The 14,111-nt window shown below is 36.4% G+C and overlaps 1 protein-coding gene across 2 annotated transcripts in view; it reads left to right on the top strand.

The window, feature by feature from the left end:
• CDC73 (cell division cycle 73) overlaps positions 1-14,111 on the top strand; it is a 141,440-nt gene that overhangs the window by 70,413 nt on the left and 56,916 nt on the right. The gene's annotated exons all lie outside the window — the stretch shown is intronic.

Genomic DNA, 14,111 nt, shown 5'->3' with positions numbered 1-14,111 from the left:
CCCCCCAGTTTTCTGGGGTTTATATAAATAAGCTGTCATGATGTGATACAGCCCACTTCTTTTTTGCTCTTATGTGGCTTTTGGTGTTCTTGATGGCAGAAAACTTTATTTTAAATCACTTTTAATGTTGGCATTTACTTTTATTTATTTTCCTTTCCTTTAAAATTACATGTATCGTAGAATTCAGTAAAATGATACGATAGATATAGGACACTTGTATAGGATCTGGGGGGTAATGAGATTTTACTGATTATGTTTACTTACTCTGATGTTTCAGGAAGATTTAATAACTTGCCATGAAGCAGATTTTATTAGCGCTACATACTCACTGAGATTTTTCTTATATGGTTAGTTTCTGGGGCTGGCACCTTGCTGCTTTTCTTACTGTAGGGAAGGTTTTTTTACTTTTTTTTTTGTAAATAGCCTTTATTATCAGTTTTTCCTCTGAGACTCTAGGGACAGTAATTCAATCCTAGAAAGTTATAGTTTTGGAGCTTAAGCTAAAGGTTAACAGTTATATACATATTCTTCATCTCATCTGTCTCCCCCATTAATATCTGCTATTTCAAATGAATATGAATTTATATTTTCTCTGATACTCAAAAAATTTTGTGCACATATTTTGAGCTTTGCTGATGAAATGTGCTTTGTAGTTTTAAGAACCTCACTGTATTAGAAATGTTAGAAGAATCATTAAAGGAAAAAATAAAAGAATTTTATAAATGGGAAACCTAAAGCCTAGACTGATCTTTGACTTTTCCTAGTTTGAAGGAGAGGACTAAAACCCAACTTTCTTGTAGTCTATATCCACTCATACTACAGTTCTCACTCACTACCTTTTTGTTTTTAAAATTAGTTGACTAGTTAACAGAGTAATGTTTAAGAACTTACTTAAAATAACTTATTTTCCAGAAGTACAGATGCATTTTTGTAGATCAGTATTTATCAATGATTCCTTACATAGGATTTGACTATGAAGCTAGCCACAATGACCGTTTTATGAAGTGTTTACTCAAAATTAGATTGTGTGCTAAGCTTACTTGAGCTGTTATGCAAACGGCTCTTTTCTAATAGTTTTATTATTGTAATACCCACTTAAAAGATGAGGAACCAGTGTCTGGAATTGTAAAATAATTAGTCCAAATGTCAGATAAATACTGGTAAGAATAGAGGCCAAGCTGGGAATTGAAGCATGATTATCTAAATTCTTATCCTCTGTGTTTTTTTTTTTTTCTTTTTTTAATTTATCTAGTACTATTATCATTCTCTGTTCTTAAACTTTGTACTACACGGCACTGTTAGAGAAATTGTGGGAGTTTTTTTTTTCTCTCTCGAACACTGGCACAGCATACCCAGGAATCATTAACAGAATAATAAATGAATGTTTATATTTTCACTTTTTCAACAGGTACGTTTTGATTAACTACTGTGTACCAACATGTGCATTTAGGCATAGCTTATTATGTATAGGGGATACAAAATTGATTTAGAGACATTCCCTACCCCTTTCTCCAGGGAAGGACTAAATAATAATTATTTTTTGCCAGTTTTTTTGATTGGATATTTTTTATGTCTTCCTGGATTATTATAGATTTTGATTATTAAGAGAGTTTTATGGGTAACCTACTCATTAGTGGGCCCCTCCAGTATTGGGTTGAGTCCCTGAATTTCCAGTGAGTTCCCCCCCGCCACTGAACTTTGCTTGTTACGGAGCAAGTATTTAAACAGGAAGAAACTTCCAAATACTACTAACAAAAGGTGCCTGTGTACTTAACTGGAATTTACTTCATACTTTAAAGTACACCTGCAACCCCCTTCCCTCCCTCCTCCCCTCCTCCCCCCCCGCCTTTTTTTCCCCCGGGAGGTTTGCTCTATTGCCCAGGCTGTTTGACGGTATAACAGTGGCATGATCTTGTTTTCACTGCAACCTTTGCCTCCCAGTGTTCAAGAGATTCTCGTGCCTCAGCCTCCCGAGTACCTGGAATTACAGGCATGTGCCGCCATACCCAGCTAATTTTTGTATTTTTAGTAGAGGCGAGGTTTTACTATGTTGCCCAGGCCGGTCTGAAACTCCTGACCTCAGGTGATCCGCCTGCCTTGGCCTCCCAAAGTGCTAGGATTACAGACATGAGCCACAGTGGCCGGCCAACCTGTTTGTTAAAAGTTTAAGTTAGTTAAGAACTTTATGTAAAAGTTCAGGAAAACAGGGTAGATGTGAGATAAAGTTCCTTTAGTAACTTTTTCTAGCAACCTGCATGTTTCCAGTCAAGAGAAGCTGTAAAAATCTTACGACAGGAGAGCTTGTAGAAGTTCTTTCTTTAGTCTAGTTTCTTTTAACATCTGAATTCTATGGTTAAACTAACTCAGTAAATGTGACAAGGTTTCTTTGTCAGACTCAGCAAGCTGGCAGCTATTCTGTTAAGTTTTATAGTTATAAACTTGTAATTGTCATTTGCATAAGCCTATTTTTAGTCTTACAACACATCCGTGATGGAAAAATAGGTGGCCATTACTATGTGCATTATGGCCAAAGCTGTCCAGACTGGTTTTAGCATTTTCCTGGGCATGTCTAGTATAGACTTCAAGGAGTCAAAATTTAAAGACAGGAATTGTAATGCCTTCTAAGTCTCAGTTTTTACTGGGTGTAGAAATAATTATTTTTGTATTCAGGTAGTTAATGGTTTTGAATGATTATTACATGTTGAATCAGATGTAAATCTGCTGTTCAAGTGGCTACTAAATAGTAACTCATGGAGTTATATCATCTATTTATCTATGTATATACATTCAACGATATGTCCTTGGTAAAAAGATTAAAAGAGAAAGGGTAGGGGAAGGGCCCTTCAACCAGGATGGATGATTTTCATTTAATGGGAATGAGCAAATATCCTTGAGTAACATTAGAAGGGAGACATGAATCTGGTCTTCCTATATTGGTCTCCATTCCTGTTTGTGCTTTATTATGAGTGGTTGGTCCCTGAATTCAAGTAATTAATTTCAGCTAGGGCTTACCAGAAGTACCAGCTATTTTTTTCCATGCTGGACAAAAATCTTAATGTTTTAGATCTTGTATAATTTCCACCATACCACTCTGAAAACTGTCACTTGACACAATTATTGAGAGACCAATTTTAGTTTTATTGAGATGACTAGACAATTTTGTGTAATGTTTGCTTCTAGTTTATTTCTCTTGACTGTTTTCATTTATAATCAGATGCAGTCTTTTTCATTACATAAAGGATTTGGACAAATGCCTTGTTTTTTGGTTATTTAATATTAGTGTAGGTAGTTTCCTCTTTTTGAAGAGAAGTAAAATGTTTATTAAAAGCTTGTAATTTTCTTCTAAAGTCAGTGGATGATTTATGAACCAGCTTTACTTTCCTTGAACTCACAAAGCAAGAATTAGCCTGATTGCAAATAAGCAATCTCAGAATGACCACAAGTGTCAGTGTTTGCCTGCCTTATTTTTCTCCTTCAGTTTTCTTGTGCAGCAGATACGTGTGTTGTTTAAGAATTTCTTTTGACTTGAAAACAAAGCTAAATTTAAGTGTCTCTTTCAGAACTAATTATAGACACCTTATCTGTTTTAATTCATGCAAACTATTAACAATGAACATTTACAATCAGCAGGGATTTGGCAAATACTTTATTATGCTTGTGTATTCCTTGGTTTTTCTGAGGCACAGCTATTTCAGTCAGGAATCATACTCTCAGAGCTGTGGTTCTCAAGGGGGCAGTGGTAGGGGTAGTATTGCTTTCTAGGAGGTGTTCTAGAAGTTTGTGAGGATGTTTCTAGTTAACAGAATGATTTTTAAGGGCATTTTAGGGCCAGGGAAGGTAGTAGTCCAGTAGTGTGTGGGACAGTCTGTAAACAACAAAGACTAGCTCTACATTCTGCAGGACTTCTGAGTGTTTCATTGGATATCTGTGTAGGTGAAACACTTTTTTATAATTAAGTAAATTTGAAACATTGTTGGAACATAAAGTATATTTTGTTCAGTTTTAACATGCACTGAATTATCTAGAAATGTAACTACAGTATACAATGAGGGAAGCTTGTACTTTGCTTTGTTCTAAACTTGGCCAATGGTTCACCATTTCAAAAAATCAAATTATGTTTATGGCATTGAGTCATCAGTATACCAGTCTATGAGCATTTGTAATTGTTACATTCACTATGACTTTATGTATAGGTATTAGCGTCTGGTTAGTATGTCTTCTGCTAAAATCATGTCTGATACTTGCATACTGAAATGCATATTTTTATCATAAATCTCTCTCTGTCTCTCTCTCTGTCTCTCTCTCTCTCTTTTTTTTTTTTTTTTTTGAGACTGTCTCGCTCTGTTGACCAGGCTGGAGTGCAGTGGCATGATCTCAGCTCACTGCAACTTCCACCTCGGGGATTCAAGTGATTCTCCTGCATCAGCCACCTGAGTAGCTGAGATTACAGGCTTGTGCCACCACACCTGGCTAATTTTTGTATTTTTAGTAGAGGCATGGTTTTGTCATGTTGCAGGCTGGTCTCAAACTCATGACCTCAAGTGATCTGCCCACCTCGGCCTCCCAAAGTGCTGTGATTATAGGCCTGAGCCACCGAACCTGGCCTCTATTGTAAATGTTTTTAAAAATTTTATTTGTATTAGTGTATTAATTTTTAAAATAGATATGTAGATTGGTTATATTACCTGTGCATTTCATTTCAGGTAGTTAGAGGGGTCATTGTAAAGTATTTCTTACATAAATACTTGTTCCATGTAAATTAAATGTAAAGGGGATGTGTTGAATTTGATAGAACTGTGACATCCACTGGGTCAGCATCTTTGAATAAATTATTTCAGGCAGCTTACTCTCCACTCTCTGCAAACCCAGCATATTCTTGGTATTTAAAATTATTAACATTTAATTTATTTAAAGTATAACAAACAACTTGTAAATTCAAGTGTATGTAAAATATTGAAACTTAAAATTCTACTAAAACTTTGCAAAGAAGCAGTCACCCAAATATAAATTATTAGTATCAGAAAATATTTGTTTTAATGGCTGTAGTAGATACGAATAGAAAGCAAGTGTTGGGAGCCAAGCATGGTAGCTCATGCCTGTAATTCCAGCACTTTGGGAGGCCGAGGTGGGCGGATCACCTGAGGTTGGGAGTTCAAGACCAGTCTGGCTGACGTGGCAAAACCCCATCTCTACTAAAAATACAAAAATTAGCCAGACATGGTGGTACATGCCTGTAATCCCAGCTACCTGGGAGGCTGAGGCACGAGAATCACTTGGACTTGGGAGGCAGAAATTGCAGTAAGCCGAGATCGCACCACTGCACTCCAGCCTGGGTGACAGAGTGAGATTGTGTCTCATAAAAGACAAAACAAGAAAGCAAGTGTTGGAAGTAAGTAAATATAATTTTTTCCTAAAGGATTTTTTTGAAGAAAGAAGGGAACATTGAACATACTTGATTCATGTAGCCACCTTCAGTATAATTGGTTATGGCCTGATTAGAAATAGTGACATCAGCGTAAAGGAACTTTGCAAAGTGCCGGAGTCTGACCCACAGAACGAGGCTGCACGATGGATGAATAACATACTCAGACACTGATATTCAGTGAAAGAGCAGGGGGCCACTCACAGAAAGAGTTGTGGCAGCCGTGTGCCAATTAGCTGGCCTTGCCAGCATTTATTCAGCACAGATTTAATGACAAAGACATTGAGTCAACAAACCTGTGGGTAATTAATCTGGTCGCCCTCTCCTAGGGAGAGCAGTCCTATGAATGATCAAAGACCAGTCTTAGGACCACATGTGTAAACAAGCTCTCTAGATAAACTCCCTTACATTCCTTTGTACCTACTCTAAGTTACTAACTCAAGGTAAGAGGATTAGGCTGCTTTCAGCTGTAGTCCTATCTAGAGGCTTTTGCAAAACCTTCTGGCCTTCCAAGAAGATTTGCGTTTTTCCTAAATTTTAAAATTTCTCCCATCACCCCAACCAAACCCCTACAGCAAAGCAGACAAGAGACATGCAAAGGTTATAGGATTACAGACCAGGAGATAATGTTTGACTTTTAGAGTTTTAATTCTATGCCCTGCCCCCAACTTCTTAGGCTGTGTAAGGGTTTTGCTAACCTTTGGCAAATACATTAGGCATTTTTTATATGCAAGCTATGGGGAGATGTGAGATGCGTCATTAGGTTCCTTTCTTTGAAGAAATTGATAGCCTTGATGGATACATAGATCATTATAAAGATAGCAAAATAATTATAAATAAGTGTTATTTAAATTTTGTCTTTCATATATAAACCCTTAGGAAATTCATATAGTTTCACTCATTTTCACTGTGTTTTGATACTTTTGTGTTTCCAGTTGAACTTACATTGTTATTCTTTTACTTCCTCATGCATTTCCTGTATTTTCAACCATTTTAAATAAGATGTGGTCACATAGAAAATAGAATTGCTGAGTTTTAGTGAGCCAAAAAAGAAAAATGTAGTATTTCTGTTTATATCCTCCATTTATCCTTAATTATTTGCTAATGAACATATTGTGTATTTATTTTTCACTTAATTTTCTCTCACCTTTGAGTTTTATACACCATTTTCTAACTTTTCACAGAATTTATTACTGTCTCCAGAATTTATAATGTTCCAGAACATTTCAGTTAACTGCCTTACTTGTAGTGTGTGTGTGTGTAGAGTGTGTGTGTGTGTGTGTTGTGGGCCAGTGATAGGTTTCAGGTAGTTAAGTGTACATACAGATTTGTTTCAGTGTAGCTTCCTCAGTCAGTTTATTGAATCATATTAAATGTTTTCTTTTAAAGCTTGTAGTATTGTCACTTCTCTTTCTACCTGTATGCCGGTAACTATAATTCTGTTATTCCCAAAACAACTAAACTAATAACTGATTACAAACATATACCCTGTGATAGAAGGAACTAGGCAGGAGAATATGTTTTAATTTACATGGAACAAAAGAAGAGCAAATTTATGTGGTATACCATTCTTCTACCTTTGAAGAAACCTATTTTGAATTATGTCTTCAAACTTAAATCAGTTAATTGCACATTCAAGGTTGTACTACGGTGGCATTGTTTCTAGTGAAAAGGTATTATTTACATTAGAAAAATGAAATTTCAGAGCAGAATTGGACCTTTGAGGTCATCTAAAAATTTATTTTTCTCACTTTATAGGTGAAGTAACTAAGACCCTGAGAGGCAGTGATTTTCTCAAAGTTCCTCACTTTGTAGCAAGTCAAAGCTGGAACCTAGATCTTAAGACTTACAAATCAATTTTTTTCCACGCTGATTAACACTTCTAGTTACATTGGTATATTCTTTTAGTTCATGGATCCATATGTTACACAAATGATTATGTGTACTGTCTACCTTATCCACATTTCTCTGCCACTATAAAAATAATTCTGCCAGTTTTAAATGAACGTAGTGGTTTTATTAAACCTCAGAGAGACATATGACAGAATCGTTCATCTCTGCCCTAAGATATGAGATTATTATAGATTTTGATATTAAAGGAGAGCAGTACACATGCTTTGGATTTTTGCTAATTGCAGTTCTGTGATAAAACATTTCAACCACATTCACATGGATGTCATTTTTTAATCAGTAGATAAGTAAATGAAAAAAGTTTTTCTAATATGCAAGAGTACCCCGTTTAAAGATTTTGTGATCTGTATCTCTCTTTTCTCTCTTGATTCCAGTTTGAATTGCGGTATTAGTCTGGGTTCTCCAGAGAAACAGAGCCAATAGAATCTGTTTCTATATCTGTTTATAATTTGTGAAATAAATCTCTTTATATGTGTATATACATATACACACACACATATATAGATTTAGTATATTAGTTATTAGTATTTATTTTACTGGTGGTTGAACACACATACGCACACATCTAGTGTATGTAAAGAGATTGTTACAGTGAATTGACTCACACAGGTATGGAGCCTAAGAAGTCTCAGGATCTGTGTCAGCCAGCTGAGAGTGCGTTCTCTTCTAACTCTGCCCTTTTGTAATATTCAGACCATCATTGAATTTGGTGAGGCCCACTCATATTAAGAAGGGGAATCTGCTTTACTCAGTCTGCCTATTCAAATGTTAATCTCATCCAGAAACACCTTCACAGACCCACACAGAATTTTTTTTTTTTTTTTGTCCATCCTGTTTCATTTAACCTATTGTTTTCAAGGTTCATTCATGTTGTAGCATGTATTAGAAATCCATTCCTTTTTAAGGCTAAATGACATCCCATTGTGTATATATATAATTTATCTGTTCATGTGTTGGTGTTGTCATTTGAGTTGTTCCTACTTTTTGCCTATTGTGAATAATGCTGCTATGAACTTGAGTGTAAAAATATCTGTTTAAGTCCGTGATTTCAAATTTTTTGGGATATATATACTCAAGCAGAATTGTTGGATCATATGTTAATTCTATGTTTAATTTTTTGGAGTACCATCATACACTTTTCACAATAGCTGTGCCATTTTATATTCTTGCCAGTCATATGTAAGAATTCCAATTTCTCCATATTCTCATTTATACTTGTTATTTTCTTATTTTGTCACTGGATTTTGATAATAACCATTTAAATGTATTTGAAGTGATGTCTTATGGCATTTGATTTGCTTTTCCCTAATGATTAGCGATGTCTGGTATATTTTCATGCACTTATTAGCCATCTGTATCTCTGGAGAAATACCTATTCAAGTCTTTGCCCATATTTAAATTGGCTGGTTTGTGTTTTGTCGTTGTTGAGTTGTAGTAGTTCTTTATATAGTCTGGATATTAACTTCTTATATGCGTGACTGGCAAATATTTGCTTTCCTTAGGTTGCCTTTTCACTGTGCTGATATCCTTTGCACAAAAGTTTTAAATTTTGATGGAATCCAGTTTATTTCTTTTTCTGTTGCCTATACTTTTGGTTCATATCCATGACGTCAGTGCTAAATTCCATTTCATGAAGTTTTTCCTGTTTTCTTCTAAGAGTTTTATAGTTTTCACTCTTAAGTTTAGTCTTTTAATCCTTTTTGAGTTAAGTTTGTACATGGTTTAAAGTAATGGTCCAACTTCGCCCTTTCGTGTGTGGCTATCCAGTTTCCCCACCACCATTTGTTGAAGAGGCCGTCCTTTCCTTATTGAATGGTCTGGACACTCTTGTCAAAAATTAGTTGACCATATATGTGTGAGGTTATTTCTGGGTGTTCTGTTCCATTAATCTGTATGTCTGTCTTTATGCCTCTTGTTTAATGTTGCTTTTGCAGTAAGTTTTGAAATCTGGAAATTTGAGTCCTCCAACTTTGATCTTTTTCACAATGAGTTTGGCTAAGTATTTGAGCTCCCGTGAGATTTCATGTGACTTTTAGGATGAGTTTTTCTATTTCTGCAAAAATGTTGAGTTTTGATAGGGATTGCGTTGTGCTTCTGATAGTGTAGATACCTTAATATTCTTCTAGCCCATGAACACAAATGTCTCTCTCCCTTTATTTGTGTCTTTAATTCTTTTAGCAATATTTTATAGTTTCAGTGTACAAGTCTTTTGTTTCCTTGGTTAAGTTTATTCCTAAGTATTTCATTCTTTTTAATGCTATTGTAAGTGGAATTGTTTTCTTAATTTACTTTTTGGACTGTCTATTGTTACATAGAAACACAACTAATTTTTGTGTGTTGATTTTATATTCTGCAACTTTGCAGAACTTGTTTATTATTAATATAACTTTTTTTTGGTGTCATCTCTAGGTTATTTAACATACAGATCTTGTCATCTGCAAACATAATTTTACCTCTTCCTTTCCAATTTGAATGCCTTCTGTTTTTCTTGCCTAATTGCTCTGGCTGGAATTTTCAATACTGTGTTGGATAGAAGTGATGAAAGTGGGCATCCTTGTCTTGTTCCTGATCTTAGGGACAAAGCTTTGTCTTTTACCATTGAGTATGATGTTAGCTGTCGGTTTTTCATATCTATCTTTATTATGTGGAGTACATTTCCTTCCATTCCTAGTTGAATTTTTAAATTTTTTAATGAAAGGGTATTAATTTTGTCTTTTTTTCCTACATCATTTGACATGATCATGAGGGTTTTTCCCCTTTATCTGTTAATGTGGTGTATTATTAAATATTAATACATTGATTTTTCATATGTTGACCCACCTTTGCATTCCAAGAATAAACCCCGTTAGGTCATGGTACATAATACTTTTAATTTGCTGCTGAATTCAGTTTGCTACGTCATGACTTATCCTTACATAAAGAGTGTTGAAAGAAAATTGTTTAACAGTTACTAGTCCCACTTTATTTTGGGCAGTGAGCTGAAAATACACAGAAACACATATGCATATTGCAAGTAACTAAATACATATATAATTGTATTAATAATTTTTTCATTTCATGTATTTATCATCAGTCTCCTTCATTAGATTGCAAGCACCATGAGGGCAGAGACCTAGTGCTGTTGTTTATTTTTCTGCATTTCTGTTTTCTTATTTGGCACTTAATGTGCTTTCAGTAAGTGTATGTAGAGGCCAGGTGCGGTGGCTTATGCCTGTAGTCCTAGCACTTTGGGAGGCCGAGGCAGGTGGATCACTGGAGGTCAGGAGTTCAAGACCAGCCTGGCCAACATGGTGAAACCCCATCTCTACTAAAAATAGAAAAATTAGCCAGGTTTGGTGGTGCACGCCTGCAATCCCAGCTACTCGAGAGGCTGAGGCACAAGAATCGCTTGAACCGGGAGGTGGAGGTTGCAGTGAGCTGAGATTGTGCCACTACACTCCAGCCTGGGCAACAAAGCGAGATACCGTCTCAAAAAAAAAAGTGTATGTGGAATGAATGAATGTTGTTTAATTCTCCTAATAATTCTGTGTGACAGTTATTTGTGCCATATTCATGTAATAGATAAAACAGTTTTTGCTCAATAGTCATGAATCAGTGATTCTAAGGCAAATAAATTTGTTTTAATTAGTCAGTGTATAATGATTAAACACCTCCCATGCAGCTGGCTGTATCAGGATTGGAGGAGTAATATTTTCTGATGCGAAGTAAAGTACCTTGCAGTCTGATTGGGGGAAGCAGACAAATAATTAGGAAATTATGTAGTATAATGAGGTGTTATGGTCTGAATGCTTCCCAAAATTCGTGTGTTGAAACTTAATCCCACTGTGGTGATATTAAGAAGTGAAAAGTGATTAAGTCATGAGGGCATGGCCTCTACAAATGAATTAATGCCCTGTAAAAGGGCTGGAGGGAATTTTCTTAGATCCTTTTTTGCCCTTCCACCTTCCACCATGTGAAGACACTGTCTGTCCCCTCCAGAGGATGCAACAAGAAGACATCATCTTGGAATCAGAGAGACACAACACCTGCTAACCATACACAAAACCTGCAGGCGCCTTGATCTTGGATTTTCTAGCCTTCAGAATTTTGAGAAATACGTTTCTATTTACAAATTGCCCAGTCTGTGGTATTTTGGTATAGTAGCACAAATGGACTAAGACACGATAAAGGTATCCATAAAATGCTAAAAGGTCACAACAGGGAAACATTGGAATTATGGGAAGAGAGTGAATGAGGAAAGAGAGAAGGTACTTTGTGAAGGGAAGTCTTCAAATCAGAGGTTACAAGGTATTAGTAGTTAGGAAGCATAGGCTTTGGATTCAAAAAGGCCCAGATCTGTTTTGCTTAGTAACCATGTGACCTGGGGCAAGTAACTGGTTTTTGGTTCTTTGTTTGTTTTAGTTTAATTTTCTCATGGTACGATAGATACAACATCTACCTTAATCAGTTTGTTTAGAGGTTGAGCGATGAGAGAGAACATGTCTCAGCCATTTAAGTAGTTACTTCTCTGGAGAGAGTTTCTGGGCTTAGGGAAAGAACAATAAATGTATTTTTAAATTTTGCAGCCCTTTATCTGTATAATTAAAGGGAGGGAAATACTATGCTTTATAAGTATGTTAACTGTTTTTTATGTTAGCAACATATTGTGTACATATACCTCAAGGTTATAACAAGTCTTAAAAAAAACTGTGCTTATTCTTTGTGTTGAAATGTTTTGCTTTTAAAATCCTTTATGTTTTTTAGCCTCATTGTAATTTGTCCCCAGAATTGCTGTTTCCCTTTTCTACAACAAAACACTCTTTTAAAAGACTAGCTGGACATGGTGGCTCTCTGCTGCTGCAATCCCAGTGCTTTAGGAGGCCAAGGCAGGAGGATTGCTTGAACCCAGGAGTTTGAGACCAACCTGTGCAACAAAATGAGGCCTGATCCCTTAAAAAGAGACTCATTCAATGTGTTTAGAAATTCAAGCTGGGTGCAATGGCTCATGCCTGTAATCCCAGCACTTTGGGACGTAGAAGCAGGTGGGTCACTTGAGGTCAGGAGTTTGAGACCATCCTGGCCAGCATAGTGAAACCCTGTTTCTACTAAAAATACAAACATTAGCCGGACATTGATGGTACGCACCGGTAGTCCCAGCTACGTGAGAGGCTGAAACAGAAGAATCGCTTGAGCCCGCGAGGCAAAGGTTGCAGTGAGCCGAGATTGCACCACTACACTCCAACCTGGGCGACAGAGCAAGACTCCGTCTCAAAAAAAAAAAATAAGACAGAGAAAAGAAATTCACATGCATATTGAAATATCCTAATCTTTGGGAATTCTGATTATCAAATCCAGTTTTCATAGGAATAAGTTACTTTTTAAAATAAAGGTAAAAGCATTCAAGGGTACGACTAATATTTAAATAATTTTTAAAACGTATGTGACCTTTGCCCTTATTAATACAACAGAAGAGTAGATTAGAAACTCCTGGAGTCTGCTTATATGTTCTATATATGTTTTCTTCATAAAAGCTTTCAGGCCAGGCGTGGTGGTACACACCTGTAATCCCAGCACTTTGGGAGCCTCAGCTCAGGAGTTTGATACCAGCCTGGGCAACATGGCGAAACCCTGTCTTCACCAAAAAAAAAAACCAAACAAACAAACAAACAAACAAAAAACAAACAACACTAGTCTGGCATGGTGGTGCATGCTTGGAGGCTGAAGTGGGAGAATTGCTTGAGCCCCAGAGGTCAAGGCTGCAGTGAGCTGAGATTGCACCGCTGCACTCCAACCTGGGTGAAAGAGTGAGATCCTGTTTTGAAAAAAAAAAAATTTTCAGTGTTTCACTGTTTCAGGTAACATTTTAAAATTGAATATGTATATATTGTATTCTTTTTCACTTGCAACAAATATATTTTTCTAATGGTATTTTTTTAATATACTTTTTTATTTTTTTAAATTATACTTTAAGTTCTAGGGTACATGTGCACAACGCGCAGGTTTGTTACCTATGTATACATGTGCACGTGCCATGTTGGTGTGCTACACCCATTAACTCGTCATTTACATTAGGTATATCTCCTAATGCTATCCCTCCCCCTTCCTCCCACCCCACGACAGGCCCCGGTGTGTGATGTTCCCCACCCTGTGTCCAAGTGTTCTCATTGCTCAAATCCCACCTATGAGTGAGAACATGCGGTGTTTGGTTTTTTGTCCTCGCGATAATTTGCAGAGAATGATGGTTTCCAGCTGCATCCATGTCCCTACAAAGGATACGAGCTCATCCTTTTTTATGGCTGCATAGTACTCCATGGTGTATATGTGCCGCATTTTCTTGATCCAGTATGTCATTGATGGACATTTGGGTTGATTCCAAGTCTTTGCTATTGTGAATAGTGCCGCAATAAACATACGTATACATGTGTCTTTATAGCAGCATGATTGATAATCCTTTGAGTATATCCCCAGTAATGGGATGGTTGGGTCAAATGGTATTTCTACTTCTAGATCCTTGAGGAATTGCCGCACTGTCTTCCACAATGGTTGAACTAGTTTACACTCCCACCAACAGTGTAAAAGCGTTCCTATTTCTCTACATCCTCTCCAGCATCTGTTGTTTCCTGACTTTTTAATGATGGCCATTCTAACTGGTGTGAAATGGTGTCTCGTTGTGGTTTTGATTTGCATTTCTCTGATGGCCAGTGATGATGAGCATTTTTTTATGTGTCTGTTGGCTGCATAAATGTCTTCTTTTGAGAAGTATCTGTTCATATCTTTTGCCCACTTTTTGATGGGGTTG

Source organism: Rhinopithecus bieti, unplaced genomic scaffold, assembly GCF_001698545.2.
Source record: "Rhinopithecus bieti isolate Rb0 unplaced genomic scaffold, ASM169854v2 scaffold_20206, whole genome shotgun sequence".
Taxonomy (NCBI): domain Eukaryota; kingdom Metazoa; phylum Chordata; class Mammalia; order Primates; family Cercopithecidae; genus Rhinopithecus; species Rhinopithecus bieti.
This window is presented reverse-complemented; position numbering and strand designations above follow the sequence as displayed.